The sequence below is a fragment of the Balaenoptera ricei genome, chromosome 3 (genome assembly GCF_028023285.1).
Source record: "Balaenoptera ricei isolate mBalRic1 chromosome 3, mBalRic1.hap2, whole genome shotgun sequence".
In the NCBI taxonomy this organism is placed as follows: Eukaryota; Metazoa; Chordata; class Mammalia; order Artiodactyla; family Balaenopteridae; genus Balaenoptera; species Balaenoptera ricei.
In genome coordinates this window covers 84,701,971-84,729,905 of record NC_082641.1, presented here as the reverse complement: position 1 = coordinate 84,729,905, position 27,935 = coordinate 84,701,971, and the positions used below count along the sequence as shown (strand labels likewise).

At 37.1% G+C, this 27,935-nt stretch overlaps 1 long non-coding RNA gene across 2 annotated transcripts in view; it reads right to left on the bottom strand.

Annotated features, from left to right (window-relative positions):
• Positions 1-27,935, bottom strand: part of LOC132362411 (uncharacterized) — a 315,964-nt gene that overhangs the window by 140,639 nt on the left and 147,390 nt on the right. For both annotated transcript variants that reach the window (XR_009502364.1, XR_009502363.1), the window contains one exon: positions 2,573-2,645. This is a non-coding gene — a long non-coding RNA (uncharacterized LOC132362411). The remainder of the gene's footprint in view (positions 1-2,572; positions 2,646-27,935) is intronic.

Sequence of the window (27,935 nt, the reverse complement as noted above, 5' to 3'; positions counted from 1 at the left end):
CCCACGAAGGGTAAAATTTCAGAGCCCTGCATAAACTAATTTAATAACTTTGTTTCTGTAAATATAATAGAAAGGCATATGGGTAAATTACCACTTTTTGTGCTAAAATCTTAAACCAAATCTCTCCCAATGAAATAGCTTTAGAGAAATAAACTTATTAGCCACATATAATCACAAAAAACAAGATTTCGGAGTTTTAAACCACGTGCGGTATAATATAATTACATGGCATGTCCTTAGGAAATAATCAGCAAAGAAATGAAATGATCACCCACTGACCAGAACTAGCAGAATTCTCTATAGGGTATCATGACATTGAGTATTGGTTGTTATAAATACTGGGACCTAGGTAATTTCCATGATCTCAGTAGTCCTACTGGGGACACCAATAAAAAAAAAGCTGCTACTCTTTGCTAGTAAGGAAATCTCTGAGTTTGTGACAGTACTTGTGACAGAAATTGACATTCACCTTGAGTTCTTAATATTCTGCTGTCCCCATCCCCACCTAGTCCTAGAGAACTGCTCACCCTATGTCAGATCTGTTGCTGCCAACTTTTGTGCTCAGGCATAACTGGGATAGATGCATTGGATCATCTTCACCCCAGTCCACCTGAATACATTTGACAGTAGGATGTGACCCAGTACTTGAATCTGTCTCTACTTTCTCCCTGCTACTTCCTTTATACATAGAGAAGTACACTGCCTTTTCTGTTTCAAGTAGATTATGGCTGCAGAGGAGGAAACACACGCACACACACACACACACACACACACACACACACACACACACAGAGTTTTATCATTCTGCTAATCTCAGACAGTAGAGAGTACTATGTGCAAATATATAAGCAAGCCCTGCCATCTGCCCAGCCAACTTCCCATTCTGGAGAGTCCATCTCATTGGCTGTGGATTTAAGAGGTAGGTAGAATGGTAAGTGGGCACTTAACCCACTTGCTCTTGTTTATCACTAATGAGATGATGAAAGAGAGGCTCCACAAGAGAGTCATGGTTACCGAGTAGAATAGATGACAGCCCATATGGCGGAATGTGAAGGGCACCATAATTTGTGAGGGAACTAATACCTGCTGAAAGATAACTCACAGAATATCAGGGCAAGAGGGAACCTTAAATTTAATCCAGTCAAACCCACCATCTGATAGTTTAATTCCTTCTGGAATTCCCTGTCAGTAGTTGTTTACAATTTTCTTAAAAATCTCCCATAAATTTGTAGGGGCTGAAATTGAAATACAGCATGTTTAAGATTAATGAGAGGTATAGAAGTTGAGACGATAAATTCTATGGTAAAAGGAAAAAGAGAAAAGGTAATTTAAGGTATAAAGACCAAGGAGTTCACTAGCTTCTGAGGGAGGCCTTATTCTCTGAAGATTCTAGTTGTTAGTTCAATTTGATACAAATTCGATCTCTTTGTTACTTCATTCTACACACATTACCAAATACCTAGTATTTGCTTGGATTTGGGGATACAGAAACAATCAATACATGGTTTCTTTCCCCTTTAAGGAGCTTAGACTCTGGCTGAGACAAATGCTGCATAAAAAATCATCTTGCAGTGTGAGTGATAAGTGCTAAAACAAAGTACTTACTTTTACAGGACTAAAACTAAGGGAGTTCCCGGCGGGGATGATTACACAGAGGAGGTGAATATATGAGCTGGAATATCTGAAAAGAACTTTGCTAGTGGACAAAGCAGATGGATCAGGTGGGTGACAGCCTGATGGAATCCCGAACAGTGTGATCAGAGGCAAAAAGTCTACGACATGATTAGTAAATAGTCAGCAGTCAGATGTGGCTGTAGCTTCAGATGTATGGGGAAAAGGTGGGGGAAGATGCTGGGAAGGTAGTAGAAGCTCCATTCAGAAGGAAGCTCCATTACACTAAGGAAATTCAACTTGATCAAGCAAAAAATCTGCTTCCTACTGTGGGGATCTGGGGATTCCAATGTTAAATAAGCAGTAAAACACAGTTACCTGGACCAAAGCATTTACAGTAGATAGGGTCTTATGTTAGTTACCTAGAACAGTGATTGGTCAGATAATTGAAAAAGTAGGAAATCAAGGAAAATGCACATAATATCTTAAATACTTCACTTTATGTGACAAATAAAACACAATAATTATCTAATACTTTTGATGTAGGACAAGGTCTTTTCTTAAGAAAGTATGGATCTGATTGTAATTCCCCATCTTCCTTCTTTCACTAGCCATACATATAAAATCATAATATATAATTTCTTAGTGTCTTTCAAGCAAGAATTTTTAAATGCTATCAAAAAACTCTACATTTAATAACTTTCACTCCAATTGTTTATATTTGGCTTGCTCACACCTAATTTGACAGCAGACACAGTATTTTTAGCAATTCACCTTTATCAACCCTTTCCAGAGCATTCTAATTAGTTATCATGGAAACAACTTTTTTCACACTCACACTACATTAATTCATAGATTATCAAGTAGATTACATAATTATAATAATAATCAATACAATTGGTTTGGGAATACACTGTGGTAAGCATATAAGCCAACTGGTAGTAGAACTGTACAAACATACCAGGCAAGTAGAGCAGGTTAGCAGCCGGTTAGCCCTCCATGTTCAGCAGGTCCTGGGCAGAGGATGGCATGTTCTGTGAACAGAATGGTGAGTGTTAGCTATTTTTATGAATTGGTTAAGTGCACAAGGAAGAATACAGAATCTTCCTTGAAAATCATTTTCTTATCTCCCCTCCATATATATTTAGATATTTCAAAGACTGGACCAGCCTTTTTAATCATGTATTCACATTATGTTCCTGTCAGGAGAAATAATAATTTCAAAGATGTTATACTCTAGGAATTTTTCAGACATACTAGAAACGCCTCATTAGACCCCTAAACATACAAGAAATGGCATCAGGGTTTAGGTCAGAGGACTTGTTGTCCAAAGGAGTTCAAGGGAAAGTGACTGTCAGTTAAAAATTTTAAAAAAGTATTTATGTAGGATGCAAGGCAGGCAATCAGATTTCTAGTGAGGCAGAGACACCTACATAAAGACTTTGCCTCACTCCTGTGCCAAGCTATCTTTGAAATCAAATTTACACCCCAAAGAACCACAGACTCCTAAGGAAGGCTTAAGTATTGAAACCTTACACTTGATAAAGGCCAAAAAGTTTGCATGTGTTCCAAATCCAACCCCAACCACAATGAAAACTCTTCAAAATCTTAAAATGAACATAGTGGAAGATTTCTGTGGCAGATATGACTTCATTATCCCCACAAATATTCTCACTAGGTAGGGCATAAAGAGTCCCAACTATGAAGAAGCTCTGTGACTTGTACGTTGGCGCACATCACTCTCAAAATAGTATGAAATAAGAAGAAGCCATATTTCAGATTCTTTAGGATCCATAATGTAACTCTTCAAGCTTTGTTTATTTCTGAGTTATTATGGAAAGTGTTTCAATAGAGTGTTATAAAATAATGAAGGTTTTTAAGCTCTTCTATGGGAAGACATAGTTCATTTAAAACTAACCTCGACAATTTTTAAAGAGTAATATAAGAGAAAGCAAGTTATATACACATATATATTTAAATATATAATATATAAAAGAGGTATTTTCACACCCCCATGCAAAGAATGCACGAAAATTTAGGACAGCTAGTTTGTTGTGTATAAAATACGATTTTTATCAAAAATAGCATTTTAAATCATTTGAAGCTATCAGATAAATTAATAATAATTCTTCACAAAGAAGTGTAGCTGAATTACAAGGGGAAAAAATTAAATTTGTCTCACTATTCACTGTAGTTCTTTTAGTGATGGTTGTAAACTAAACAATATATGGAGAACTCATAAATAACAGTGCATATACATTTTAAACTGAGGTATACAAGCCCTAGCATTTACAACAAATGTTCAGTGCCTGGTGCACACAGAGTGAGTGTTCCTGTTCTCCATGAATATGATGCCCTGGTGTAATATTACATATTTAACCTACCATAACACCTGAAACCAACAATAATCTATTAAAGATATAGAAATAGTATAACTGTGTATTTGGGTAAACATGCTTCATTTGAAGGATCCTATATTTGTTTGTATTTTCATCAGGCAATAGAGTAATATGTAACTAACATATTTTCTTTACAGCATACGTGATTCTTTTATTGAAAACCTTCAAATAGGAATGGATATGATTTTGATTAAGTTAGTAAGTCATAAAGTAATTATAAACTCACTAACATGGATTTTTCCATATTCTAGAATTGGATAAGGGGCAATACATCATGGAAAATAAATTTCACATGCTGAGCCAAAAGGGTCACTGATTTTGGTTAAGCTTGCCATGATTTTAAGAATACTAATAAAACATCTACTTAGCTTCCATGAATAGGAGTATTTTAATTTAAAAAAAAACATATTCAAACTAGTTACAGTTTTCAGATATGAGCTGAAGCTAGGCTTAATGCCCTAATGCATAGGGTAGCTGTGAGATCCTTTTGAGTAGAGACTGTTTTTTCATTAAGGCAATGCTTAAGCCTAGCTCAGTTCTGACACACTTTAGATATTCAATAGCACAGACCAATATGTTGGTTATATCTCATCTAGAAGTTAATGAATATCACCTTTCCCCCTTCAAAGGCAGGAAATCTTTCAAAGCAAGAAGGAGTGAGTTAATATTTCTGTTTATCACAGATGCTTGGAAATTTTAGCAAAAGCTTTGTGGTAGCTTCTAAGAGTATCTTTTCCCAGTCATAGAAATTTTAGATAATGAAAAGGAATTCTAACCATGGAACTATTTTAGCAAAGTGAGCAAATTAGTTGGAGGGAGCACAGGATCCCTGTCAGCGAATTAAGGAAAGGGTTTCAGTGGACTCAAGATAGCGAAGCTAAATAAATAGTGGCTCAGAGTACATAATTATGAAGAGACAATGGTTGTTAATTCTGAATCCAAAATTTTGGCAACGGTGAAAGGGAGGTGAGACCTTTGTACATTTGCAGTTATAGGGAAAAGTTTGGAGGTGGAAAGACTGAAGATGCTATAGATCAAGAGTGAGCAGGGTCTTCGAGGAGCAAATGGATTGCCGTTAGCCCTAAAAAGAAGACAGGGCACATCTTCCTCAAACAGAAAAGGAAGCAAGGAAGAAAGATGAATATCAATAAAGGGTACTTGTGAGTAGTAAAGACAGTAGATGGGCCAAGTTGTGACTAAAGTGGTGACCTTTATCCTTTTCATGAAACGGTGGGTAAGACTATCTGACAGGACTGAGGCTGGTGAGATGAGATTAAAGGATTGAAGCAATAGAAACTGATAAAAACTGTTACTAGGAAACTGATACATGAATAAAAAGTCTTGGTACTCACAATGAGTTAAAAAGTAAATTAGAGGTCACAGCAAGTCAAATCAACACATCTATTTGATAGCCTGTGAGCATAAAAAATGATAAATTGGCCAGGGGTTGATCCAGACACAGCAGATCTGGCTATAGGTTTAAGGTACAAGGTAAGCTAGGGTATTAGGACTATATAAAGGTGACTGATGAAAATTCTAACCTGAGTCAAGATTCAAGTGCAGGCAGAATGAATAGTGACTGAGGGAAATGAGAAGCTGGGCCATTAGAGGTCTACATAGGACAGAACCCAGTCAATGAGCGTGGGAGAGTATCTGAAATACAGACTGCAGCAATATTACAATGTAAAGGTATGGCCGCCTTTTCTTCTTAATAATCTCCCCAGAGTCTCATAAACTTTAAAAAATGAATGAAATAATACAGGAACTTGTACTGAAAGATAAACAATTGCTTACCACCATTTGGAGTCTCACTGTTTAGCTCTTAGTGCATTTGTTGGGAGACCTAACCTCACTAAAAAGAGAGACATGTCTGCTACTACCTTCCAAACAGCAGTGAGTAATTAACAGGTATCAAAATTAACTATATGTTGAAGGTAAGATTATTAACTCACTTCTCTCCTTGTCTAATCTGCTTTCTGCACATAAATTAGGCAGCTTTGAAACAGCAGTAATCTTCTTAGAACTCTACAATGCTATATTAATAAGGTAAGTTTATATTAATTCAATAACATTTATTGAATGCCTACTGTGTGCTAAGACACGATACCAGGAAATTCAAAGATATCTAGTCCACAAAACTCCTTTCATACATGTATGTCCTGAAGATGCTTTAAGATTGGTGGAGGGAAAAAGAAAAGGGAGGAAGAGAATCAGCAAAGGAGCAGCTGGGACAAAGGGGTGAGTTAAGGGTTAGTAGTGAGGGACATAGTAGATATGAGAAAGGAAAGGGAGCTATAAGTCAAAAAACACATCAAAAACATAAACCCAGTTGTAGAAACAGAGAGAGAATATAGAATAGAATATTCAAGCCACAGTTACAACATGAATTAAGAGGAGAAACATAAAGTGAGCACAAAAGAACAGTGTCAGCTTCAATGATAAAGAGGTTACAGGTAAACAGGATAATAAGTTAACTACACTGGTTTAAGAGGACATGATTGTTCATATCCAATCTGAAGAACGTAATTGTTTGTACTCCGAGTATAATTTATATTATGGTTATTGAATATGTAATCAGTATTCATGGTGCTAGGGAGTTTGTGGTAAGAGAGGTAACGAGCTGGAGGAAAATTATATTGCATTTTATATACATATGACAGATAAGTAAAGAATTAATTAGTGGAATGTGCATATTCCCACAAGTCATTTCTGTATTAGGATGTTTTTGCTTGCAATGGAAAGAAAGCCAACTCAATTCACTAAAGCAAAGAAAAAAAGTGGGGGAGGCATTAATTTGCAATTTTCTATGACTGAAAATTTCAGAGTCAATGTTAGCTTCAGGCATGGTTGGACCCAGGGGCTCAAATGATATGATCAATAGTTCATCATTTGCCTCTCTTGGCTCAGCTTTGCTTTGAACCAGCTATAATTTAAGCATGACCTCTCTATATTGTGAGTACTGACACTTCCAGCCTTGCATTATCCTAACAGAAAGCAATCCCACAAAAACAAACAAATAAATGAAAAGAGCTTCTTCATTCTAGTTCATGCCAAAGTTCTTCCTGGAATTGAATCTTGTACACCTACTTTCTTCATGTACCAGTCTCTGAACTGAAACTAGGAATAAAAAAATCCATATGAGCCACTCCCGACTCCCTAGGTTAGATTCGAATCAGCTCAACTAAACTGCATGAACTAAAAGAAGGGAAGGTGGTTCCCAAAAGAAAAATGAGTCACTGTTTTCAGAGTCACATTTTAAATTAGTATTTCACAAGATAGGTTGCAGAAGTGCAGCAGAATCTGGAGGATCAGAGGAAGAATTATATTATTATAAATAGGGAACATGGACAAAAAGGGGAAGCATGGATTGAATGAAACTGAGGACTACAACTCTAAATATATTATTGTCTATGATAAGGATATAATCCATATTATTTCTAAATCCACATGTGCAATGTGTATGTTCTAAATCCAACATATATATGTTGCTTTCAGATCTAACTTTACCAAAAATAATAGGAACCTTTTGATGCACCATCAACATACTTCCTCCTAAAAATTCCTCCAAAAAAGAAAAAAGAAACTGTCCCCCTAATTATTCCCTATTCTATCTAGCTTTTATTAGCGCTGCACATGATAAACACGCCCAGTACAAATAAATCATCTGTCGTAAAATAAGTAGCATGAGACAGTGGAATCTGTGTACCAGTGTGTGTGTAAATATTTTGTTTTATGACTTCAACAACTCCCAAACTTCAAGTACCTGTTTTCAAACTCTGGATACTATTTGGGATATCATTAAGTATGTCTAAATTTCTCTCAAAAATAATATCTCAAGTCCATTTACCACAAAATAAATTCCAGGCTTAAGACATTTAGAACCAAACTAAATTTAGATTTTAATAAATCTTTATTGCATTGTTTTACACAAAAGACTCTATAGCACACAAGAATCACTGTTTATGCATTGATTTACTTAAGATATAACTATATAATGTCATATGTTATTTAGAAAATGTATTAAATCATGCCTTTATGACTTTGGCCTATTTATGAACATAAATCACCACAATTCAACCTGAGAACATTAAAAAAACAATAGTCTCTACAACAACATAGCATATAAAGTGAAAGTACATTGCAAAGCAGTGAGGAAAAGGTGTAAAATATGAAAGAAAGGTTGTAAATTAATCCTACAACATGTTAAAAAAAATGGAACATGCAATTACCTTGAATAGCTGACTTTAAGTTTCCTATATTCCATTCTGGAGCACTAACTCATTTTTAAAAATCATCATTTAAATTATGGTCATGAAAAAGATGCATAGTAAACTTTTTTAAAATGTTTGAGGAAGTGTGACTACTTGGGAATTTAACACAGTTCTTTAACACAGTTCTTTTGTGTGTTCTAATTCAGCTACTATTTTGATATTTATTTGAATATTTGACTGGGGACTTTTTTCAATTCTGGTTTAACTTCATCAATGAAACCATCAGAAATAGAACTAAATTAACTTTTAATAATGGCTGTTATAAATTCATGTATGTATTTAAGGTTTAGGTTTGGGATTCTTATTTCTCTTTACAGTCCTCTGTCAGGTAATCTCCAGCCACATTTCTTCCAAGCCAGGCTTTTTCCAATCATATACACATTGTTAATTTTTGGTCATTAATATATTTGCAAGTAGCCACTTCCCACTGACTTAATTTTAGCTTTTGTTGGCTATCTTTCTAATTTTTTATGATCTGTTCAATTTAACACATTTGTCATCCGAGTTAACAGTCATGTGCTTCTTGATTCACTAGCACCAAGTTTCATCTAATAAATCACTGATTATTTTTTTAAACTGATAAAAATCAATTATGTCAAAGAAGATCAGCCCTACTTTTGAGGTTGAGATAGCATGACTTGTTTATGTGGTTTTTCTCGTCATAAGCAGACCCACCCACACTATGGAGACTGACACTTGATAAGGCACATTGACTAATTTTTTCTTTAATTACCTAAGACAGTACTCACTCATAGGAGAAAAAAATGGTGCCATTGTCTGTACCCAGAGGTAGGGTACTTTGTTCAAGTACCTTTGATTTTTACTCTAATTCATCTATGCTTACAAGATTGCTTTTCCTTTTACAAACAAACTTTGCCTTGGACAGTTTTGAAAGACTTCACTATCCTCAAATAAATCCTCAATATCAGCCCCTAATGGCTTTGTAGTAATATCTACCCTGTCTCAGGCTTCCCAAATGTCATTCATCAGACCCCTCTGATTTGACTAAAGCCTGTAATGAATGCACATTTCCCATTTTCTCCTTATCCTCAAGAAGTTTGTCGCTGGGCCTTGTTTAGTTGTCTCTCACATACACTTGCATTTATATAAAAGAGAATAAGTTTTCTTCTAGAAAACTGACACTTATCCCTCTAATCAAGCTACAGTTCTCTCTATCTTCTTAACCAAAAATGCTGAACACAATTTAACATTTTCTTGATGACTCAGAGTCATCAAATGCAAGTTATTCAGTAGAGCATAACATATCTGTAGGAGTGCATATTCTGCTTCTCCCTCATTTAACTGTGTGACCTTATGCAAATGACTTAACTTCTCTGTGCCTCTGTTACATCATTTATAAAATGGGGGCAACAGTAATACATATTCCATAGGTTTATCATAAAGATCAGGTATGAAAGTTCACATAAAGCAAATCCTGACTCATAGAAACTACTCAGGAAATTAAAGCCATTACAATGACTACCATTTTCATCATTGCCATTATTATTATTATTATTATTTTTTTTTAATTTTTATTTATTTATTTATGGCCGTGTTGGGTCTTCGTTTCTGTGCGGGGGCTTTCTCTAGTTGCGGCAAGCGGGGGCCACTCTTCATCGCGGTGCGCGGGCCTCTCGCTATCGCGGCCTCTCTTGTTGCGGAGCACAGGCTCCAGACGCGCAGGCTCAGTAATTGTGGCTCACGGGTCCAGTTGCTCCGCGGCATGTGGGATCTTCCCAGACCAGGGCTCGAACCCGTGTCCCCTGCATTGGCAGGCAGATTCTCAACCACTGCGCCACCAGGGAAGCCCCCTGCCATTATTATTTTATCATCACCATGATTATTTTATCATCATCACCATTTTTATTGTTATCAGCACCATCATTATTCTGAATTGTGCAGTGCTACCCTCAGGGATCACAGAGGTTTATCAGCCTGTATCCTCCCTCACCTGCAGACTGTCAGTGTCCTTTCAGCTGACCTGCATGTAGCTATCTGCCCTTCCCCTTCTTTTAAAATATTTTTGAAATAGTAGAAGTGGAAATCAGAAAAGAACCTATTGGATTTTTAATAATCCAATAATAGAAACTTAAACAATTGCTATAAAAGAATCTAAGAACCTTTCCCACAAATACCATTCATGAGCTTTAGTACCTATAGAACATGTATGTTGGCAATACACAAGCCTTATTTTTTCACCTCTTGGCTCTCAATTGTGATCCACATAGAGGAGGTGCAAAGATCATTTACCTCCTTGATAAATGAGGGAATAATTGCTTGTCTGCTTTGGTCCCCACTATGCTCCAAATATTGTACATCAAACCTTCTCTGTAGTTCTAACTGAATTCCATCCATGCATAAAAAGTCATTACTAAATAGAAAAACTTCGAAAAAAAGTGAAATCTAGCTCTTCCCATACTGGGATTGTCTTAAGCAGAACTGTTGCTCTAGTTAACTCATATTAATCCATTTGTATCAACAAAGAAGTATTTTGTTCCCTTGAACCAGGTAGATGTAGGATAAAGCCATGGAGAACCAAACTTAGAGAGTGATTATTTTTCTGTGTAGATATACTGACTCAGAAGTCTAAAATGCTGAAAGTAATTCTTGAAAAACATCAGTATCAGGAGTTTTCAGGCTATTTTAACATCAATTCCTGAAAGTTTTTTCCTTTTATGTCTTTGAACAGTCTCTAATCTCTCAAGTATCACTAATTCCCACATACACATTACACACAAAAACTAGCTATTTAATAAGAGCAGCCATAACAGAGAAACATCTTGCAAACAAAACAGAAAATGTTTTGTTTTAACCACTCACAAGTTTCCCTCCAAAGTAACCAAACAGACAATAACTTTAGGCAGCATTTTATAATGTTTTACATGCATTTAGTGATAACAAGAAGAATGCCTTTTTTGAACAATTTAATACTTTAAAGGTGTGTGTACATTTCTTTTTTTTTTCCTTTTAAATACTCAGTGCAATTCTACTTAGTGTACATCATAATTTATAACATTGGCAGCTGTTCTAATGCCTGCAAAATCTTTTTAAAGCCACAAATTAAGAAGAAAAAAATATTTATTCAAATGGATGAAACATCTTTCAATGAAATATAGGGATTAAATTCTTGTTGACATTCATTAAATAAAATCTCATTTCAAAAATAATATGTTATTACTGATTTGTGTATACTATGGGTGTTATTTATGCCAGGATGTTTAAGATCTAAACTATTTTTTTCCTCTTGAGTTGTTGGCAATTGACACTTCAGCATACTTGTTTCTCTATGCTAGAAGAATTATGCTAGATTTCTTAGCATTGTCAGAGCTGTCTTGAAACCAACTCACCTTGCCTTTTAATGATACTCCAAACAATACAGTAGATCAAAACATGTAAAACAAATATATCCAGGGGGCTTCCCTGGTGGCGCAGTGGTTGAGAATCTGCCTGCCAATGCAGGGGACACGGGTTCGAGCCCTGGTCTGGAAAGATTCCACATGCCGCGGAGCAACTAGGCCTGTGAGCCACAACTATTGAGCCTGCACGTCTGGAGCCTGTGCTCCGCGACAAGAGAGGCTGCGACAGTGAGAGGCCCGCGCACCGCGATGAAGAGTGGCCCCCGCTCGCCACAACTAGAGAAAGCCCTCGCGCAGAAACGAAGACCCAGCACAGCCAAAAATAAAAATTAATTAATTAATTAATTAATTTAAAAATATATATATATATATCCAGAGTAAAGTTTGAGGTTAGGTGAATATCGCATAACCAGAGTTATATAAAGGGCAGCTGCATTTGTAAATGTTGTGAGTTTTTTTTCCCTTATTGTCCAGTGTGAGAGGGAATGTTTACATTAATATTCTGGGAACAATATATCAAATACAGGAAAAATTGAGAGAAAATACCCAAATTTATACCATAATATTTTGGGAGCATGGATGAATGGAAACGTGTATGTGTAGTAGGTGAAAGAGAACTAAATCCTTACCTTTACTAATGAAAATTCATTAAATAATGTCTTAACATGAAGTATAATATACAGATGTTCTTTAAAGATATGGAGGCAGATACTAAAGGAATCAGCTTGAGTCATTTCAAACTGAACGAGAACTTTGTGAGAATGTGAATTAATGGTCAGTGTTGGTCTGACAGGGAAAAAATCTAGTTAGATGATCTAAGTTTTTTCCTGTACCTATTAATAAACAAACAAACAAAAGCCACTTTACAATAGGTTAGCAATCCAAATCACCAATATAAATAAGTGTTTTGCAGGCAAACTTGACTTTTCCACTGGGTTCATAACACTCACCATTAGAAGTTCTTTGCAAGTGAAATGTAGCACTTCTTCCTTAACTTGGCTAAATAAAAGACATTTTTTTGTCAAATTCAAAGTAGCAATTCATACCACTCAGTAATTTTGTTGCATTTCACACCACAGGCATAATTTCACAAAGGGTTAAGCTCTCATTTGCCACTTAGATACTGGACAGGTGAGCCAGTAGTCATAGATGGGTCAAAAATGTATGATCATATGTGAGTCACATGAGAAATAATCTATGCATCATGTGATATTCACCCTGGGCACACTAAGGACAGCATTAATGTAGGTACAAGACCAGTAAGTACTGACTGAACATTCCTTTTCTTCTTTCCTTCATTTCAAATGCTTCACCAATATCCTCAGAGTATATTTTCTTCCAGGGTTCACCAATATTATTTCTCATCTTCCATAAGGCCTACTCTCCACCTCCCCCTAGCTTTCTGTTCCCATTTAAGTGTTATCTTCCACTACCTCCAACATTTCACGATCATTCATAACCTAGAATCACATCTTTCATGAGACTTCCTCTACACATCTATAACCAGTCTATTTTTACTTCTCTGAAACCCTTTAGACTTTTTCACTTTTTCAGTCCCTTTTCTAAAAACCAAGCCACCTCCTTTGAGCTCCACAGCCTGCTAGAGGTTAGGGTCTACAGACCATTGAGGCTTTAGGGCATGGGAGGGCTAAGTGAGAGCCTTGTAAATGGAGAAAGCCCATTCAGAATCTAGATGAAGTCTTTAAGAAACTAGGAGGAAAGAGGGGAAGGTGAGAGAAAGAAGGTCTAAGTCATAACTGTGATAATAGAGAGAGAAAAGTTGGAATATTTACTGATGTTCTCTACATTGATTTCAGAATGGACTTTTATATCCCTCTAAAAATGGCTATATTTTCCTCACATTTTTTACTTTTATTAAGAATGTTAAGTGTGTGACCTACATATTCATTGGTAGTCATGTGATTTCTATTTGTGAGGAAAGTTTCTGACCTTGCAAGAATTAGAACTTTATAATCTGAGTTTATTTTGTCCTCTAGCAGGAAAAGGAACACATTACCACAACAGACCTCTTGAGTCTCATTTTCAAACTAATGCATTCAATTTCTAACAAAGAGCAAAGGATAAACAATTAAACATTACATGTAACAGAACTCTTATCCACCTGCCAACAATTAAACCCAGTAATTAAAAATTGTAGGAGAATACACATAAGCATATCCTCAGCAGCAGTCACACCACAGTCAAAGAGGGGAAAAAACTCTTTCCTAATATGTTCCTTTCCTATATCCGAGGCTGCTTTTCTTGACATTAAACAGACAGCAGACTCTGTCAACTGTGTTTCACTTTTTTTAAAAAGAGGGAAACCCCATTCTGTATCCCCTGGGAGGACTATTATATACAGATGAATGTATTTTGTTATTTAGTTTAATAAATGCAGTGTTCAGAACAGATGTTAAAGCTTGAAATTGTCCAGAAAAAGGAACAGCTCAGGTGGCAATAATGCAGCCTTCCTGCCTGCTGTGCTTTCTTCTTTGTCTTTGGAACAGCTACTTTCACAGGTGAAAAAGTATTACAGTATTTATAACCACTCAAGTCCTTACCACTGGACTGAAGCTGACAAACAGGGTGCTAATTAGTACCAGGAGTGGAGGCGGTGATGGTGGTTTTATGACACAGTCATCTGACCAGTAAATTGGACAAAGAGAAACAGCACATTTACAGAAGCACTGCAAATCCAGCCATGCAACGCGTGAGGGGTGACTGTGAGGACCTGTTTTAAAAAAAAAAAAAAAAAGGATGGATTTTTCTCAAAACCAGCCTATTTGTCTTTTCCATGGCTATGCTCTTTTCCATGGCTATGTGAATTTTCTGATGCACTAGCTACTTATATCACGATAATCCAAAAGGATTTCTTTAGAGTACAACTGTGTATAATAGTATGCACGGGATAGAGGAAAGATATTATTTGGTCAGAGTGAATATTTGTCCTCTGAGTAGTATAGTTTATAAAACAACAAATCTCAGTGCAAACAATAGTCAAGTTATTGTTCTGCAAACTAAGGAGCAGTAAGACAGTAAAATCTTATCAAATAATTATTTTTAGTATCATTAATAAAATTCATTATACAAGGCATTATTGTATAAATTTTATAATGCTTTATTTATTTTAACTAAAACAAAGCTACAGTTTATAAATGTGGCCAGTACATCTACATTGTCTTCATTGATTTGGGGTCTATAGTGGCTGTGATAAAAAGAAAGTATGATATGATGGGGAAAATTAATTCATTATTAGGAAAGTTGCATTCAAGCTCCAGAGCATGTTAGTGTGCTTAAGAACAAGAACTTTCAACTCCAATGGACTTGAAGCCAATCTCATACACTTATTGTGACACTTGGTCTTCAATTAATTACTAAGGTACCTGCTCTGAGCCTCAGTTTCCCCATTCATAATACCTACTTTAAGGGGTTGCTGTGAGATGAAATGAGATATTATATAAAGCAATCAGCAGAGCTCCTGAGGCATTACCATTTTTTATTAAATGATAGAAATTATTAAAACTATGAACTGCTGTAAGAAAGTCGCAATGCTTTCTCCACTGTTTAATCTTTCAAATGTAAAGTTTTAAGTTTATCCCTGGTTATTTGAAGATTAAATATATTAAACATGATAGAATATGCAAAATCACTTAAAAATTATAAAAAGCTACATATATTCTACTGCTAAAGTTTTCTGTTGAAAAACTAGTTTTTAAAGGCAAGCTTTCCAAAAATAATTTTTATTGTCACTCTCATTCACTTCACACACATTTAATTCTCCCAAGCCATCTTTCACAAAAGGTAAAATGTTCTTCCAGAGTAACACATATGCATTCTGGCACCCGAAAATGTAAGTGCAAAATGACTCACTGTGTTGTGAGGAGCAGGATGGTGATGATTTTAAGGAATTTGTCCAGTTCATGAATATAAACCAATTAACATATCAAGTTCAATGCTTAAAACTACTTCTCTGAGAGGTGTTGTCATGTGCGGTAGCAAAGGGAACAGAGTAAGGGACTCATTTCTCAGTGGGTATGTCTCTTCATGCTCCAAAAAGTACTGATGGTCACAGCAGGTATTAAAAGAAAAAAAACCTGCTATAATAAAACATGTCATGCATTTCTATCAGGCCAAAAGAAGTAGAGTAACAGAGTAAAAACTGGGTAGATCTGGGGGTTTAATCATTCAATGGATATTAACATCCAAACATGTGCCAAACACTGTGCTGATGCTGGAGGTAAAGACAAATAGGGAGCTAACTAAACATAACTAGAGTCAGAGTTGTGAGCAGAACATAGCAACTATCCTCAAGGACTATAGCTGAAAGTAAGATTAATGTAACAGATTATTCATTCTGAGATTTTAAACCTTGAAATTACCAAATACCCTATGCAAGATTATAAAATCCAATAGATTCTAAACAGAAAGTTCAAATTATCACAAAAATGCAATCATTTACAACCTTATTTTGAATCATGAAGTCTATAAAATCGAACATGAGGAAAAAAACAATGAAATGTTAATCAGTTTGTCAAAATTAGAATTGAAATGCAGCTCAGAATTGATTTACTAGATTTCCTGTAAGAGCAGAGCTTTTCCAAGGAATTACTCTAACCCAAGCTATGGAAACAGAGAGGTTCCCTGTTACGACTTCCTTATTTCCTTCAGCCTGGCTTTGAAGCTCTGTTCAAAATTCCTACCCATGACAGAGCTTGTTTACTGTATACTGGATACTACATTAATTCCTAGTCTATGCTTTAGGTAAAAAGAAAACTGCCAAGTGACTACTGCTATTTTTTCCCAACAAAACTTCAGCATATATGATTACTGTTAAACCTAAGAGTACATTAAAATGAACAATGGAGATTTTTAACTTTACCTATCTCTGTTCCCTACCTCTAGGTTTTCTAACTTATTAAGTCTAGGATGGAACCTTGGCATCTGGATTTTTTTAAAGCCCAATAGATAATTCTGATGCACATCCGGAATTAAGAATCTCTATAAAACAACCAAAGGAAAAAAACTTTTAAAGTTTTCTTCCCTCCCACTACTTTCCCTGGAAAAACAGCCTGTATGTAAAAAGTTGCACAGCCTACCTTGGACAGTAATACCCATTTATATACTAAAGAGATATGTAGTTTTAAGCACTGAACTGGGCTGACAGAGGTAAACTGAAGCCAAATTACCTGACAGAATCTTCTGTGGACTCTCACATCCATCATATCCTGCCTTCACAGATAGCTGGATGATTCATTACTTTCCATAAAACAGAATATTCCAATGTTATCATTAAATAGTAATGTTCATAATAAGAAAGAATAGCACACACACATATATGAATTCAGATAATTAAATTATTTACTTTTCCTGAGAGTCAATCCAAGAATCACAGTCTTTAAAAGTCCAAGAACTAAATACTTTGAATAATTCCTGAATTTATAAAAGAGAATCAATTCCATGTCTTGGTACATTCCACTTCTCAGCATAGAAACTTGCATATTGCTTTGCTTATCATATACAATGAAAACAGCTACAGAACTGTATCATGAAGGAAAGTACATGATTTTCTGAGCATATTATTGGCCATATAGAGTAAGTGCTGCCACAGTGATTGATAACACAATCATCTGAGATCCACTTAATGGAGAACAAGGCTGAAAAGAGAAAACAAAAGGCAAATTCTCAGTAAAACTGGAGTGAGCTGGGAAGTTTGACCTGTGACTCTACCACAATTAAGTGTTTTACTGTCATTAACCAACTGACCTTAAAGGGGAATAGCGAAGTCAATCAAGTCATTTGGCCTGACCCTACGGGAATATGGATAAATTCTTTGAAAATCAGGTGCTTGAAAGTCAGGTGTTTGATAAATGATTGGTTTAAAGCTTCATTCATAAAAAGGTGGCATTTTAAAAATACTGTAACACCCATAAGAAAGAGGTTGGTGGTCTCATATCATCTGTTAGTCAAATATTTTTAAAATACCAATGTCAGTGTATCTTTTGGCAGATACTATACCAGTTCTGTTATGAGATAATTAGAAAAACAACAGCAGGGGTGGGGGGAGGGATAAATTAGGAATTTGGGATTAACATGTATACACTACTGTATGTAAAATAGATAAACAACAAGGACCTACTGTATAGCACAGAGAACTATATTCAATATCTTGTAATAATCTATAATGTAAAAGAATCTGAAAAAGAATATGTATACATACACATACACACATATATGTATAACTGAATCACTCTGCTTTATACCTGAAACTAACACAACACTGTAAATCAACTATACTTCAACTTAAAAAAAACAAATAAACTACATTGAACACTTATGTATCAAGCACTGTGCTAAACAATTTACATGAAATTACATCACTTAATCATCACAACCATATGACACGTGCACTATTATTAGCCCCATTTTACAGAAGGGGAAATTGAGACTTAAGACTATCAATGTGTCCAAGGTCACAAAACCAAGTGGTGAGGTTGGGATTTGAACACAGGTGTGCAGAGCTGGAGTCTGTAAACTGCATTTTACCTAGGAATGTAACTCAAGGATGATGAATGTACCACAGAGACTGACTTCTATATAGCAAGGGAAAAATGGAAAACATATCAAAAATAGCCACAAAGGCACAGAAAATTGTCATTTTTATAAATTAAAAATTAGCTTCCAAAGTACAGTGAAGTAAACATCAAAGCTATGATTGTTTGATACCCATAATTCTAGCACAAGGTGTAGGCAGATTCAATTCTTCCTAATAAGGACTTGGATGTGTTTCTTTATGAGGAGAATATTTTTTCACACATATGTGTAAAGAGCAAGTTAAAAGTCAAATTGGACTAAATTATAACATTCATGAACATGGAATGCCCTTGTCGTGATTTTAAAATATGCCTACACATCAACACACCTCCCCTTAAAAGGTGGAGACTTATATTCAATATCCTGTAATAACCTATAATGGAAAATAATCTGAAATATAATATATATATAAAAAACCAAATCACATTTCTGTACATCTGAAACTGACACAATATTATAAATCAACTATACTTCAATTAAAAAAAATGGTAGAGACTAATTGCTCTGCCCTTGAATATGAGCTGGACTTAGTGACTGACTTCTAACAAGCGAAATGAAATAACATATTAACAAAGAAATATGGCAGAAGTGACAGAGTATGACTTCCAAGTCTAGGATATAAAAGGTCTTTCTCTCTCCTTCTCCCTCTCCTGCTCCCTCTCCCTCTCCCCTTCCAATCATTCTCTCTGGAAGCCAACTACCATGTAAGGAGGAAACAACTCAGGCAGCTCTGTGTAAAGGTCCATATGGCAAAGAACTGAGGCCTCTTGCCAGGAGCCAGAACAACCTTGCCAGGCATGTGAGTAATCCACCTAGGACGCAAATTCATCACTCCCAGTCAAGCCTTCAGGTGACTGTAGACCAAGCCTACACCATAACTGCAGACCAAGCCTACACCATAACTGCAATTTGATGCAAAACCCTTAGCCAGAACCCCCTAGCTAAGTTGCTCCCAAATCTCTGACCAACAGAAACTGTGTAAGATTTTTACTGATTTTAGCTGCTTTGTTATGAAGTAACATATAACTAGTACAATAATATTGTCTACATAATCAGTGTAGTATAGTATTATAGCAGGAGGAAGTTATTGTCTCTCTCCCTGTACATCAGTGTTTCACATTGCACCTCAGTTCCCTGAACTGTAAAATGAAGAAAATATATATACCTCCTGGTGTTGTTGTGACTATTCAATGAGATAGTTCATAAATACTTATTAGAGAACTTTCCAACAGAGTTAGCCATAAATAAAACTTAGTAATTATTACTATTGTTTTGGGTTTTTAAAAATTTTATCTGCACTTAATGTTTTTTTTTGAATTTCTGAATTTTATTTATTTTTTTATACAGCAGGTTCTTATTAGTTATCCATTTTATACATATTAGTGTATATATGTCAATCCCAATCTCCCAATTCATCACACCACCACCACCGACCCCCCGGCACCTTCCCCACTCAGTGTCCATACATTTGTTCTCTACATCTGTGTCTCTATTTCTGCAAACTGGTTCATCTGTACCATTATTATTATTGTTTTTTTGGTGTTTTTTTTAATAACATCTTTATTGGAGTATAATTGCTTTACAATGGTGTGTTAGTTTCTGCTTTATAACGTGAATCAGCTATACATATACATATATCCCCATATCTCCCCCCCTTGCGTCTCCCTCCCACCCTCCCTATCCCACCCCTCTAGGTGGTCAAAAAGCACCGAGCTGATCTCCCTGTGCTATGTGGCTGCTTCCCACTAGCTATCTATTTTACATTTGGTAGTGTATATATGTCCATACCACTCTCTCACTTCGTCCCAGCTTACCCTTCCTCCTCCCCGTGTCCTCAAGTTCAGTCTCTACATCTGCCTCTTTTTTCCTGTCCTGCCCCTAGGTTCTTCAGAACCATTTTTTTGTTTGTTTTTTATTTTAGATTCCATATATATGTGTTAGCATACAGTATTTGTTTTTCTCTTTCTGACTTACTTCACTCTGTATGACAGACTCTAGGTCCATCCACCTCACTACAAATAACTCAATTTCACTTCTTTTTATGGCTGAGTAATACTCCATTGTATATATGTGCCACATCTTCTTTATCCATTCATCTGTCGATGGACACTTAGGTTGCTTCCATATCCTGGCTATTGTAAATAGAGCTGCAATGAACATTGTGGTACATGACTCTTTTTGAATTATGGTTTTCTCAGGGTATACACCCAGTAGTGGGATTGCTGGGTCGTATGGTAGTTCTATTTTTAGTTTTTTAAGGAACCTCCATACTGTTCTCCATAGTGGCTGTATCAACTTACATTCCCACCAACAGTGCAAGAGGGTTCCCTTTTCTCCACACTCTCCAGCATTTACCGTTTGCAGATTTCTTGATGATGGCCATTCTGACTGGTGTGAGGTGATACCTCATTGTAGTTTTGATTTGCATTTCTCTAATGATTAGTGATGTTGAGCATTCTTTCATGTGTTTGTTGGCAATCTGTATATCTTCTTTGGAGAAATGTCTGTTTAGGTCTTCTGCCCATTTTTGGATTGGATTGTTTGTTTTCTTGATATTGAGCTGCATGAGCTGCTTGTAAATATTGGAGATTAATCCTTTGTCGGTTGCTTCATTTGCAAATATATTCTCCCATTCTGAGGGTTGTTTTTTTGTCTTGTTTATGGTTTCCTTTGCTGTGCAAAAGATTTTAAGTTTCATGAGGTCCCATTTGTTTATTTTTGTTTTTATTTCCAGTTCTCTAGGAGGTGGGTCAAAAAGGATCTTGCTGTGATTTATGTCATAGAGTGTTCTGCCTATTTTTTCCTCTAAGAGTTTTATAGTGTCTGGCCTTACATTGTGGTGTTTAATCCATTTTGAGTTTATCTTTGTTTATGGTGTTAGGGAGTGTTCTAGTTTCATTCTTTTACATATAGCTGTCCAGTTTTCCCAGCACCATTTATTGAAGAGGCTGTCTTTTCCCCATTGTATATTCTTGCCTCCTTTATCAAAAATAAGGTGACCATATGTGCATGGGTTTATCTCTGGGCTTTCTATCCTGTTCCATTGATCTATATTTCTGTTTTTGTGCCAGTACCATACTGTCTTGATTACTGTAGCTTTGTAGTATAGTCTGAAGTGAGGGAGCCTGATTCCTCCAGCTCCATTTTTCTTTCTCAAGATTGTTTTGGTTATTCGGGGTCTTTTGTGTTTCCATACAAATTGTGAATTTTTTTGTTCTAGTTTTGTGAAAAATGCCAGTGGTAGTTTGGTAGGGATTGCATTGAATCTGTAGATTGCTTTGGGTAGTACAGTCATTTTCACAATGTTGATTCTTCCAATCTAAGAACATGGTGTACCTCTCCATCTGTTTGCATCATCTTTAATTTCTTTCATCAGTGTCTTATAGTTTTCTGCATACAGGTCTTTTGTCTCCTTAGATAGGTTTATTCCTAGGTATTTGATTCTTTTTGTTGCAACAGTAAATGGGAGTGTTTCCTTAATTTCTCTTTCAGATTTTTCATCATTAGTGTATAGGAATACAAGAGATTTCTGTGCATTAATTTCATATCCTGCTACTTTACCAAATTCATTGATTAGCTATAGTAGTTTTCTACTAGAAAACGTCTTTAAGATCCTCTATGTATAGTATCATGTCATCTGCAAACAGTGACAGCTTTACTTCTTCTTTTCCAATTTGGACTCCGTTTATTTCTTTTCCTTCTCTGATTGCTGTGGATAAAACTTCCAAAACTATGTTGAATAACAGTGGTGAGAGTGGGCAACCTTGTCTTGATCCTGATCTTAGTGGAAATGGTTTCAGTTTTTCACCATTGAGAACGATGTTGGCTGTGGGTTTGTCATATGTGGCTTTTATTATGTTGAGGTAAATTCCCTCTATGCCTACTTTCTGGAGGGTTTTTATCATAAATGGGGATTGAATTTTGTCGAAAGCTTTTTCTGCACCTATTGAGATGATCATATGGTCTTTATAATTCAGTTTGTTAATATGTTGTATCAAATTGATTGATTTACATATATTGAAGAATACTTGCATTCCTGGGATAAAACCCCACTTGATCATGGTGTATGATCCTTTTAATTTGCTGTTGGATTCTGTTTGCTAGAATTTTCTTGAGGATATTTGCATCTATGTTCATCAGTGAAATTGGCCTGTAGTTTTCTTTATTTGTGACATCTGTGTCTGGTTTATGTATCAGGGAGATGGTGGCCTCGTAGAATGAGTAGGGGAGTGCTCCTTTCTCTGCTATATTGTGTAAGGTTTTGAGAAGGACAGGTGTTACCTCTTCTCTAAATGTTTGATAGAATTCGCCTGTGAAGCCATGGGGTCCTGGGCTTTTGTTTGTTGGAAGATATTTAATCACAGTCTCAATTTCAGTACTTGTGATTGGTCGGTTTATATTTTCTATTTCTTCCTGGTTCAATCTCGGAAGAGATTGTGTTTTCTAAGAATTTGTCCATTTCTTCCAGGTTGTCCATTTTATTGGGATATAGTTGCTTGTAGTAATCTCTCACGATCCTTTGTATTTCTGCAGTGTCAGTAGTTACTTCTCCTTTTTCATTTCTAATTCTATTGATTTGAGTCTTCTCAGTTTTTTTTCTTGATGAGTCTAGCTAATGGTTTATCAATTTTGTTTATCTTCTCAAAGAACCAGCTTTTAGGTTTATTGATCTTTGCTATTGTTTCATTCATTTCTTTTTCATTTATTTCTGATTTGATCTTTATGATTTCTTTCCTTCTGCTAACTTTGGGGTGTTTTTGTTCTTTCTCTAATTGCTTTAGGTGTAAGGTTAGGTTGTTTGAGTTGTTTTCTGTTTCTTGAGGTAGCACTGTATTGCTAAAAACTTCCCTCTTACAACTGCTTTTGCTGTATCCCATATGTTTGGGGTCGTCGTGTTTTCATTGTCATTTGTTTCTAGGTATTTTTTGATTTCCTCTTTGATTTCTTCAGTGATCTCCTGGTTATTAAGTAGTGTATTCTTTAGCCTCCATGTGTTTGCATTTTTTACAGATTTTTTTCCTGTAATTGATATCTAGTCTCATAGCTTTGTGGTTGGAAACAATACTTGATATGATTTCAATTTTCTTAAATTTACTAAGGCTTGATTTGTGACCCAAGATATGATCTATCCTGGAGAACGTTCCATGAGCACTTGAGAAGAAAGTGCATTCTGATGTTTTTGGATGGAATTTCCTATAAATATCAATTAATTCCACCTTGTTTAATGTATCATTTAAAGCTTGTGTTTCCTTATTTAGTTTCATTTTGGATGGTCTGTCCATTGGTGAAAGTGTGGTATTAAAGTCCCCTGCTATGGTTGTGTTACTGTCAATTTCCCCTTTTCTGGCTCTTAGCATTTGCCTTATGTATTGAGGTGCTCCTATGTTGGGTGCATAAATATTTACAATTGTTATATCTTCTTCTTGGATTGATACCTTGATCATTATGTAGTGTCCTTCCTTGTCTCTTGTAATAGTCTTTATTTTAGTCTATTTTGTCTGATATGAGAATTGCTACTCCAGCTTTCTTTTGATTTCCATTTGCATGGAATACCATTTTCCATCCCCTCACTTTCAGTCTGTATGTGTCCCTAGGTCTGAAGTGGGTCTCTCATAGACAGCATATATACAGGTTTTGTTTTTGTATCCATTCATACAGGTCTTGTTTTTGTATCCATGTCTTTTGGCTGGAGTATTGAATCCATTTACATTTAAGGTAATTATGGATATTTATGTTCCTATTACGATTTTCTTAATTGTTTTGGGTTTGTTATTGTAGGCCTTTTCCTTCTCTTGTGTGTCCTGCCTAGAGAAGTTCCTTTAGCGTTTGCTGTAAAGCTGGTTTGGTGGTGCTGAATTCTCTTAGCTTTTGCTTCTCTGTAAAGCTTTTCATTTCTCCGTCGAATCTGAATGAGATCCTTGCTGGGTAATCATGGTTGTAGGTTTTTCCCTTCATCACTTTAAATATGTCCTGCCACTCCCTTCTGGCTTGCAGAGTTTCTGCTGATAGATCAGCTGTTAACCTTATGGAGATTCCCTGGTATGTTATTTGTTGTTTTCCCCTTGCTGCCTTTAATATTTTTTCTTTGTATTGAAGTTTTGATAGTGTGATTAATATGTGTCTTGGCGTGTTTCTCCTTGGATTTATCCTGTATGGGACTCTCTACACTTCCTGGACTTGATTAACTATTTCCTTTCCCATATAAGGGAAGTTTTCAACTATAATCTCTTCAAACAGTTTCTCAGTCCCTTTCTTTTTCTCTTCCTCTTCTGGGACCCCTATAATTCAAATGTTGGTGTGTTTAGTGTTATCCCAGAGGTCTCTGAGACTGTCGTCAATTCTTTTCATTCTTTTTTCTTTATTCTGCTCTGCAGTAGTTATTTCCACTATTTTATCTTCCAGGTCACTTATCCGTTCTTCTGCCTCAGTTATTCTGCTATTGATTCCTTCTATAGAATTTTAAATTTCATTTATTGTGTTGTTCATCATTGTTTGCTCTTAGTTCTTCTAGGTCCTTGTTAAACGTTTCTCGTATTTTCTCCATTCTATTTCCAAGATTTTGGATCATCTTCACTATCATTACTCTGAATTCTTTTTCAGGTAGACTGCCTATTTCCTGTTCATTTGTTTGGTATGCTGGGTTTTTACCTTGCTCCTTCATCTGCTGGGTGTTTCTCTGTCTTCGCATTTTGCTTAACTTACTGTGTTTGGGGTCTCCTTCTCACAGGCTGTAGGTTCGCAGTTCCCATTGTTTTTGGTGTGTTCCCTCAGAGGCTAAGGTTGGTTCAGTGGGTTGTGTAGGTTTCTTGGTGCAGGGGACTGGTGCCTGTGTTCTGGAGGATGAGGCTGGATCTTGCCTTTCTGCTGGGCAGGACTGCGTCTAGTGGTGTGTTTTGGGGTGTCTGTCACCTTATTATGATTTTAGGCAGCCTCTCTGCTAATGGGTGGGGTTGTGTTCCTGTCTTGCTAGTTGTTTGGCATAGGGTGTCCAGCACTGTAGCTTGCTGGTTGTTGAGTGGAGCTGGGTCTTAGCGTTGAGATGGAGATCTCTGGGAGAGCTTTTGCCATTTGATATTATGTGGAGGTGGGAGATTTCTCTGGGACCAATATCCTGAACTTGGCTCTCCCACCTAAGAGGCTCAGGCCTGACACCTGACCGTAGCACCATGACTCTGTCAGCCACATGGCGCAGAAGAAAAGGGAGAAAAGAAAGAAAGGAAAGAAAGGAAGGAAAGAGAGGAAGGAAGGACGGAAGGAAGGAAGGAAGAAAGAAAGAAAAAGATAAAATAAAATAAAGTTACTAAAATAAAAAATAATTATTAAAAATTATTTAACAATTAAAAAGTAATAAAAAAAGGAAAGAAGTGAGCAACCAAACCAAAAAACAAATCCACCAATGATAACAAGCACTAAAAATTATACTAAAAAAAAAAAAAAAAATGGACGGACAGACAGAACCCTAGGACAAATGGTAAAAGCAAAGCTATAGACAAAATCACACAAAGAAGAATATACATACACACTCACAAAAAGAGAAAAAGGAAAAACATATATATATATTGTTGCTCCCAAAGTCCACCGCCTCAATTTTGGGATGATTCGTTGTCTATTCAGGTATTTCACAGATGCAGGGTACATCAGGTTGATTCTGGAGATTTAATCTGCTGCTCCTGAGGCTGCTGGGAGAGATTTCCGTTTCTCGTCTTTGTTCGCACATCTCCTGGGGTTCAGCTTTGGATTTGGCCCCGCCTCTGCGTGTAGGACGCCTGAGGGCATCTATTCTTTGCTCAGACAGGACGGGGTTAAAGTAGCAGCTGACTCGGGGGCTCTGGCTCACTCAGGCTGGGGGGAGGGAGGGGTACGGAATGCAGGGCGAGCCTGCGGCGACAGAGGCCACCATGATGTTGCAACAGCCTGAGGTGCACCGTGTGTTCTCCCGGGGAAGTTGTCCCTGGATCATGGGACGCAGGCAGTGGCAGCTGCACAGGCTCCCAGGAGGGGAGGTGTGGATAGTGCCCTGTGCTTGCACACAGGCTTCTTGGTGGCTGCAGCAGCAGCCTTAGCATCTCATGCCCATCTCTGGTGTCTGCGCTGATAGCCATGGCTTGCGCCCATCTCTGGAGCTTGTTTAGGTGGTGCTCTCAATCCCCTCTCCTCACGCACCCGAAACAATGGTCTCTTGCCTCTTAGGTAGGTCCAGACTTTCTCCCGGACTTCCTCCCAGCTAACTGTGGCGCACTAGCCCCCTTCAGGCTGTGTTCATGCAGCCAATCCCAGTCCTCTCCCTGGGATCTGACCTCTGAAGCCCAAGCCTCAGCTCTCAGCCCCCACCCACCCTGGCGGGTGAGCAGACAAGACTCTCGGGCTGGTGAGTGCTGGTCAGCACCGATCCTCTGTGTGGGAATCTCTCCACTTTGCCCTCTGCACCCCTGTTGCTGTGTTCTCTGTGGTTCTGAAGCTTCCCCCCCCTGCCACCCCCGTCTCCACCAGTGAAGGGGCTTCCTAGTGTGTGGAAACTTTTCCTCCTTCACAGATCCCTCCCAGAAAGAGGGAAGAATAGGTTCCCGTCCTATTCTTTTGTCTCTGTTCTTTTTTCTTTTGCCCTACCCAGGTTTGTGGGGAGTTTCTTGCCTTTTGGGAAGTCTGAGGTCTTCTGCCAGCATTCAGTAGGTGTTCTGTAGGAGTTGTTCCACATGCACATGTATTTCTGATGTATTTGTGGGGAGGAAGGTGATCTCCATGCCTTACTCTTCCGCCATCTTGAAGGTTTTCTCTACTATTGTTGATATAACATTTCTCTCCTGTCCTGGGAGTCTGAATGGGACAATGGCATCATGGAAGAAGGGAAAGCTGAACTCTCTACCTACTGGTCTTGGCTTTGCTTCCTTTTTTAAAATAAATTTATTTATTTTTGGTTGCGTTGGGTCTTCATTGTTGTGCGCAGGCTTTCTCTAGTTGTGGCGAGCGGGGGCTAATCTTTACTGTGGTGCGCAGGCTTCTCATTGCAGTGGCTTCTCTTGTTGCGGGGCATGGGCTCTAGGCGCACGGGCTTCAGTAGTTGTGGCACGTGGGCTCAGTAGTTGTGGCTCGTGGGCTCTAGAGCACAGGAATCGTAGTTGTGGTGCACAGACTTAGTTGCTCCACGGCATGTGGGATCTTCCCAGACCAGGGCTTGAACCCGTGTCCCCTGCATTGGCAGGTGGATTCTTAACCACTGCACCACCGGGGAAGCCCCTTGGCTCTGCTTCTTGACTTCACTCCCTTCTCTCATCTCCACAGCTCTCATTTCTCATCTTTACGTGAGAGGTGGTAAAAGAATACTAAGTGATTATGACATTTCTTCTATTTCATGTTACCTTTTAAAACTCTTCCCACTTGGGCAGCTAAACACTTGGCATATATGCAAAGTTTGGGAGAGCAGAAGAACATACAATAAGGTTTGAAGTGTCAAAAATATAAGGTGTAGGAGGCTTCAAGGATATAAAGAATATAGAAGGTAAAAGTAAACCTTTCTATTTTCATTAAGAGGAGAAGCAAAGATAGCTTAGGCATTGATGTGTCCCTAAGAAAGTTGCCTGTGCACTAACCATGCCCTTTAATTTGGACCAGATAGATAGAATGGGAAAAAAAACAATTCCAAAGAGTTGTGAGGAAGTCCAGATTACAGAGAAACTACGTCACTTCCCAGTAGAGCCCAGAGAGGTGGA